Source organism: Pogona vitticeps, chromosome 14 (genome assembly GCF_051106095.1).
Source record: "Pogona vitticeps strain Pit_001003342236 chromosome 14, PviZW2.1, whole genome shotgun sequence".
NCBI lineage: Eukaryota > Metazoa > Chordata > Lepidosauria > Squamata > Agamidae > Pogona > Pogona vitticeps.
The window spans coordinates 3,120,001-3,127,071 of NC_135796.1; the positions used below are offsets into that span (position 1 = coordinate 3,120,001).

The 7,071-nt window shown below is 45.2% G+C and overlaps 2 long non-coding RNA genes across 2 annotated transcripts in view; both read left to right on the forward strand.

The window, feature by feature from the left end:
* Positions 1 to 3,551, forward strand: part of LOC144584740 (uncharacterized) — a 4,152-nt gene extending 601 nt beyond the window's left edge. Inside the window, exons 1-2 of the long non-coding RNA XR_013539166.1 lie at positions 1 to 784; positions 3,511 to 3,551. The exon at positions 1 to 784 is cut by the window's left edge and continues 601 nt beyond it. This is a non-coding gene — a long non-coding RNA (uncharacterized LOC144584740). The remainder of the gene's footprint in view (positions 785 to 3,510) is intronic.
* An 831-nt stretch (positions 3,552 to 4,382) lies between these two features.
* On the forward strand, positions 4,383 to 6,172 carry LOC110082866 (uncharacterized). The gene is made up of 2 exons (XR_013539165.1): positions 4,383 to 4,833; positions 5,567 to 6,172. It is a non-coding gene; the product is annotated as an uncharacterized LOC110082866 (long non-coding RNA).
* The last annotated feature ends 899 nt before the right edge of the window (positions 6,173 to 7,071 follow it).

The following is a 7,071-nucleotide window of genomic DNA, read 5'->3' on the forward strand; positions in this document are numbered from 1 at the left end:
GTGGGTTTTTTTTAAATGGATGGTTGTGCCTTGTTGCTTTTAAAATGTGTTTTTTAATTACCGCATTTTATTTACCACTTAAAAAATATAATATTTGTTTAAATTTTTAAAAGATTTGTATATTTAAAGTTTTTAGCTTTTAAATGTTTTTTTAAATGATGCAACTGCCTAAAATTCTTTTTAAGGAAAATAACAGTGGGATAAAATATTTTAAATCAGTCAGTCAATAAACAAAGCACCTCTACTCAACTTTGGGTTTCTCACGTAGCGAGCTACAGACTATTTAGGGGTCTTTTTGGCTCTTCTGCCTTCGGCCATTTGATGCTGGCTTTTTAATAAGCTCTGACGGCCCCAGCAAGATGCCTTGAGCTTCTGCAAGGCAAGGCAATGAGGGAAGATTTCCCATCGATTAATAAATGATGTGCCTTAAGTGCACCTCTGGGGTATGCTCTCTTTTGCTCAGAGACACAGGCAGAAATGTAAGATGGGGTTTGCAGGATGGCGGCGTGAGACTCAGAATGAGTTTGCCAAGAAAACATTAAGTTTTGAGCAGATCTCCAGAAGCAGGGCCTGTTCCAGCTGCAAAAAAAGCAGAGAAATGTCTAGGAGCATTGTAAAGATTAACAAGTTTTATTCGGTGCAATTGCAAGTGATCCATCAAAGCAACGGGGGTGTAGCTGCACCTCAGCTTCCAGCTCTTTCCAGCCGTCCATCTCCTGCCTGTCTCAGGATGTGAGCCCCGCCTGTGTTCAACCCCTACTGAACACCTGACTTCATGTTCCAGGTGAATTAATTTTATATATATATATGGCAGTGAAAGGGGAGGGCGGGTAAACAAGAAGGATCAAATGTGAGCAGATAAGGCTCTGAGAGAAGGAAAGGTAAGGTAAAGGTTCCCCTTGACAATTTTTGTCCAGTCATGTCCGACTCTAGGGGGCGGCGCTCATCCCGCTCTTCAAGCCATAGAGCCAGCATTTGTCCGAAGACAATCTCTCCGTGGTCACATGGCCAGTGTGATTTAGACACGGAACGCTGTTTACCTTCCCACCGAGATGGTACCTATTTATCTACTCGCATTTGCATGCTTTCGAACCGCTAGGTTGGCGGGAGCTGGGACGAGCGACGGGAGCTCACTCCGTTGCGTGGATTCGATCTTACGACTGCTTGGTCTTCTGACCCTGCAGCACAGGCTTCCGCGGTTTAGCCCACAGCACCACCACGTCCCTACCTGAGAGAAGGAAGCCGTCAGTAAAAAACATCGATCCAGGTTTATAGAGCCTGTGTCCTGAGCACACTCCTGTACTGCAGTGAGTCCTGGGCCCTTCATGCACGGCAGGAGAGGAAGCTGAACACCTTCCATATGCGTTGCCTCCGACGGATTTTTGGCATCACCTGGCAGGACAAAGTTCCAAACAGAGCAGTCCTAGAACGAGCTGGAATTTTCAGCATGAATACATTACTGAAACAGCGACGTCTACGTTGGCTTGGGCACATCGTGAGAATGGCTGATGGTTGGATTCCAAAGGATCTCCTCTATGGAGAATTAGTGCAGGGAAATCGCCCCAGAGAGAGACCACAGCTGCGATACAAGGAGATTTGCAAGCGAGATCTGAAGGCCTTAGGAATAGACCTCAACAGATGGGAAACCCTGACATCTGACCGTTCAGCCTGGAGGCAGGCGGTGCATCACGGCCCCTCCCAATTTGAAGAGACCCTTGCCCAGCAGGCCGAGGCAAAGAGGAAGTCACATAAGCAGCAAAACCAGGGAGCCGGACAGGGGACAGACTGGGTTTGTCTTCAGTGTGGAAGAGACTGTCACTCTCGAATTGGCCTTCTCAGCCACACTAGGCGCTGTTCCAAGCCCTCCATACAGAGCACGCTACCATAGTCTTTCGAGACTGAAGGATGCCTAACAGAGTGTTCGCAATGAAAAGATAGGTGGGGTATAAATAAATAAATAAATAAATAAATAAATAAATAAATAAATAAATAAATAAATTTTGGAGAATGCTGCAATTTCACAGGAGGTGGTGAATCTGCTCGGGGTTTCAGTCTGAACTTTACAGGAGCTATCCTAGGTGCTGAACCTTCTCTCCAAAACAGGGTTCAGCACCCGGGACCGCTCTGCAAAGCTCAGAACGGAAAACCACTTGTCCTGGCTCTCCCTCCTGTTGGCTTCTCTGCTTTCAGTCCCACCAACCTCAGTGGACACACCAACGTCTCACTTCGCCAGCTGCAGCCGCCTCACGACATCACCTGGGACAGAAGCGTTCGAGCTGCAACGATTCCTCTTTGCTTCGGTGTGGGTCTTAGATGCTCTACAGCCACCCTCTGTCTTGTGGGCCCCTCCTGCACCGCCCCACAAGAGGTTCCAGGGTGGGACCCCGAAGGAGTTGCTTGTATCTGAAATACAACCTCAAATACTCAGGAAAGTCCATAAGAGCCGTGATCTGTTTCACATTCTATTTCCCTTCTTCCTTTAAGGTTACAGGTGACAAGGGCCAGGTGCACCATCAGCATCTCCAGTTGGGGCTTTGCATTGTTGCTGGAGGGGTGAGGGAAGTTGTGGGGGGAAAAATCTCTGCTCAATATTCCAGGAAGTTGCTACCAGCTTGAGTGGACAGTATTGAGCTAGGTGGACCTGGCTGTCATTGTCGTTCTTGTGGTGTGCCATCTAATCGCCTCTGTTTATGGAGACTCTGAATGAGTGGTCTCCAAAATGTCATGTTCTCAATTGGGCTGCTCAGCTCTTGTAAACTCAACCCTGTGGCTTCCTTTACTTAGTCCATCTCGTATTCGGCGTTCCTCTTTTCCTGCTCCCTTCTACCTTTCCCTGCATTATCATCTTTTCCAGACACTCCTCCTTTCTTAGGACGTGCCCAAAGTATGACAGCCTCAGCTTCAACATTTTTGCCCTCCAGAGAGAGTTCAGGCTTGATTTGATCGAGGACCCACCGGTTTGTCTTTCTGGGAGTCCAGCGTAAAAAGCAAAGCTCTCCTCCAGCAACGTATTTCAAATGAATCAATTTTCCCCTGCCAGGTTGCTTGGCAGAAGGCACTTAACTAAGTTCTATGTTCTGTATTTTCCCTGCCTTGCAGTAAAGATTCAGAAACACTTTTAAGAATTTATGTTTAAAAATAAGTGTGAGATAAATCCTCCCCCCCCCCAAAAAAATAGAAGACAACTTGAAAAACCTACCAGAAAAAAAAAAAAGATACAATAAAGGATGGGAGGCAATAATTTTTATAAAGCCGGCAGCACATTCAGAATAGAAAGTTAGAAATCAGGTAGAACACAAAAACAATTTAGAGTCGGTGTCATTGCAGCGTCTCATCCATTAGTTTAATTGGTAAATGAACCAACCAAGCCTTAAGATGATTACTTACTTGCTAATGGAGTCCCCTTTGATCTGTGAAAACTGCAGTTGAAGGACATATTTGTTTATTGTTTGAGATGACGACAAGTGTTCACAGCCTTTTTAACCTGACCTGTGTCTTCTCTCCTCCCAGACTGAGGAACTCCCTCCCACTGGAAGCCAAGCTGCCCCCATCTTGGCTGCCCTTCCTCAAGCAGGCGAAGACCTCTCTCTTCAGGCAGGCTTTCCTTTAATGACTGGTTTGACCAAATGGGTTTTTTAATTTCATTTTTTTAAATGTATTGTTATGCTTTACTGTCTTGAATGTGTCTTTAGTACTGCTTTGGTTTCCCATTTTTTCAGAGTGGTATTTGTTTGTTCCTTTTTCATAATTTGTATACTTTTTTTAAAAAAAAGCTTTAAATATTGTTGTAAGCCACCATGGGCCCTTCCTAAGGAGAAAGGTGGGGAAAAATATTTGACAGACAGACAGACAGACAGACAGACAGACAGATAGACAGACAGACAGACAGACAGACAGACAGACAGACAGACAGACAGATTGGGGCCAACCCATCCTGCACCTTTTGGGGCCAACCTATCCTGAACCCTCTTGATCCTCATCTGGACTGATGACATTCCTTGTGCATTTATGGATCTCCAGGAAAACTCAAATCCTCTAAAGAGGGGATAATGATTGCAATCTGGTGGTGGTGGGGCTACTCAACATTTATTTTGGGGGATGTTCTATGTCGGCAGGCGGATTTTACTTCTGCCCGCACCGGACATGCCTAGCAATTGTGCACAAGTCAGCAGTTGGAGGGATTTGCATTGCCAAGAGAAGAGGAAAAGAAGGAGGGAAAACAGGCCAGAGAGAATACAGGCATTCCTTCACAGTCACACAAGAACTCCATCTCGGCAGTGAAGAGATAAGAATGAAAAAGATGGATTCTGGAATCCAATGACGAAGTAAGTGTTTCATTTTGCCCTACATCTGTGCAAAAAAAAAAAAAAAGCTTATGGGGCAGCTGTAAGGGTCTCATATATTTCCCACAAAATGATCTTAGTCTGAGCAATCTCTCCTTGTACTGGAGAGATTGGGGTATCCAGGAACGGTCCTCAGCTTTCCTCACCCGGTCCTCACCTGCATTCTCTAAGGGTGCCAGAAGCAAAACCTTCTCATTTTCCATCATTTAAACTGCCTGGGGGAAGGCGGTCTTTAGTTAAAAACTTTTTGTTAAGCACATGAATGCTGGATGGAACTCAAAGGATCAGTGGCGTTATTGCTCCACCCAGTCCCCATCATGAAATCACATGAATAAGTTTGTTTTTCCACTTTGTCCAGAGATATTGCCCCTCTTGCTTCGAGGCCGTCCTTGTGCTAGTGCACTCGTGGACCCAAGGACGAGGCCGAAGTTGTTCAAGGAGAGCCTTCTCCTCTTCTTTTGTCCTCATGGTAGCTTGTATTTATGGAATGGTGAGTCATTTCACACTTCCTGAAACAGCCTCGTAGACCGAGGTTTTGACAATCTGGGAATGTATTTACAGTTACATAATCGTAAGGCAGGTGACTTGAGAGGTGGGGCGAATTATTGGTTGAGTTGTGCCTTTTTCAAAGTTGAAGGCAAGACGTTTTCACCAGTGCAACACTTGTCAACACTGTGTGAAAATCGGTGCGGCTGATATTCTACAGCAGTGGTCTCCAACCTTGGGCCTCCAGATGTTCCTGGACTTCAACTCCCAGAAATCCTGGGCAGCAGAGGTGGTGGTGAAGGCTTCTGGGAATTGTAGTCCAAGAACATCTGGAGGCCCAAGGTTGGGGACCACTGTTCTACACGAGACCCTTGATTTCCCAGGATCGGCTACAATTCTGTAACGGAGCACAAGCTGTCAAGCTTGCTAGAATTTTTCACCGGACCAGCTGATAAGAAATATAGGGAGGGGAAGAGAAACATATTATGGTGTTGCAGTTTTTGCAACCACGCATGCTGCTTTTAGTAGGCTTGACTAGGAGGGACCTTTCTGGACTGTCAATCTATTCAGCACTAACCAATGGTTCTATTCGAAGAGAGCCCCGCCTCTCTGCTCAGTGCTTTCCCCCTCTCTAGAGTCTATTGAAAGCTGTTGCTGAAAGTCACTCATGTTTGTCAGTTTGCTGTTTGAACTGTTCACGTGCAAGTAATGAAATATTTTATTCTTTGTTCTTACAGATGGTTCAGAGGAAGTTATTGAGACTGTAAGTTCCAGTTGATGAAAAAAAGAGATCACTCTTGGGAACTTGAAACTATTCTGCTCTTTGAATCCGTGTACAGTACTTGTGCTGTGCAGCCAGAGGAATGTAACCGAAATTCGAAATAATGTAATACATGGACGTTCAGTAACTTAGCTAGATATCATCTGAAGCATCTCTTCTAGCACAAAGAATTGGAAGCTTTGGGGTTTTCTGGATAATAAGCACCAGAATCCATGGTCATCTTGGCTGAAAGGTCCTGGGAATGTTCATCGGGGGGTGGGGGGAAGAGTTATTTACCCAAATGCTGCTCTAATCCATGTAAGCTCTCTCTTTGCATTATACTTCTAGGAACAGAGATGCAAAAATTTGGTCAACTAGGTGAAGCTTTAAAAAAAAGGACTTAGAAAGTGTTTGCCATTTCTCAGAATGACATTTGTTCCTGTTTAATATTTGTATATGTATTGTTCTTATCTTTAAATATTGTCTTTTAATGCTGTAAGCTGCCTTGGGTCCTTTTAAAGGAGAAAGGTAGGGTTAAAAATATTTTAAATAAATAGAATTTAAGCACCACTATCTGAAATTATACGGTGGAGCAAGAGCTATGACTTCTTTGCTGGCTGATCCCACCTCCTGGTCTAAAGAAGGTGGAGGGGCAGAAATAAGAAGAGGGTCAGCATCTGAGTGGCGGCAGGGCTTCCCCTGGTGAGCTGCAGGATCGGTGCCAGCTTGGTCCCGGGAAGAGCCCAGCGTTGGCAGGATCAAGCCCTGCCGGGGTAGCAGCTACTACTAGGGAGAGAAGTAGAGAAAGAGCGATCCCATGATTTACATTTCTGGCTGGTTCACTGGTTCCATTTTTACCCTCTGATCCTACAGTCAAGACATTTCTTCTAAGGTTTAGCCCAAACCTACTTCCTCGCTATTTAAGCCCAGGAAATCTTCTCCTGTTGCTGCTAGAATCCCCTTTACCGGTGTCCGTCTTCTCCGGGTTTCGCAGAAAAGAGCAAAGCATCTTGGAGAGCAATAATTCTGTTGAAACACATCCTCTTGCGCCTGGCGAGAGCCCCTCCCCGGGTTGGATGTACAAAGGGGTGTCCACAGTTTTCACATTGTTCACGGACAGACAGACACACAGAAGGAGAAAGAAAGAGGGAGAGAGAGGAATAGAAGGTTTTCAACATTTTAAACTGTTTTAATTTATATTTTCTTATATTATAGTTTCTGGGCCAAGCATTTGTTCCTGGGGTGGTGGGAGGGGATGTCTCTGGGAGTGACCCAAAGGCTGCAAAGACAGATTGAGAGTTTTATGCTGGCCTCCCCTGAACTAAAAGGACTAGGGGTTCTGTGGCACTGTGAAAACAAATACATTTTATATTGCCATGCACTATTTCATGGATTCTCCCCCCTTTCTTGGCGCATCCAAATAAATAAATGCGAGTCTCTAAAGTGCCACACGATGCTGTTGCTTTCATTCCAACAGAGCAA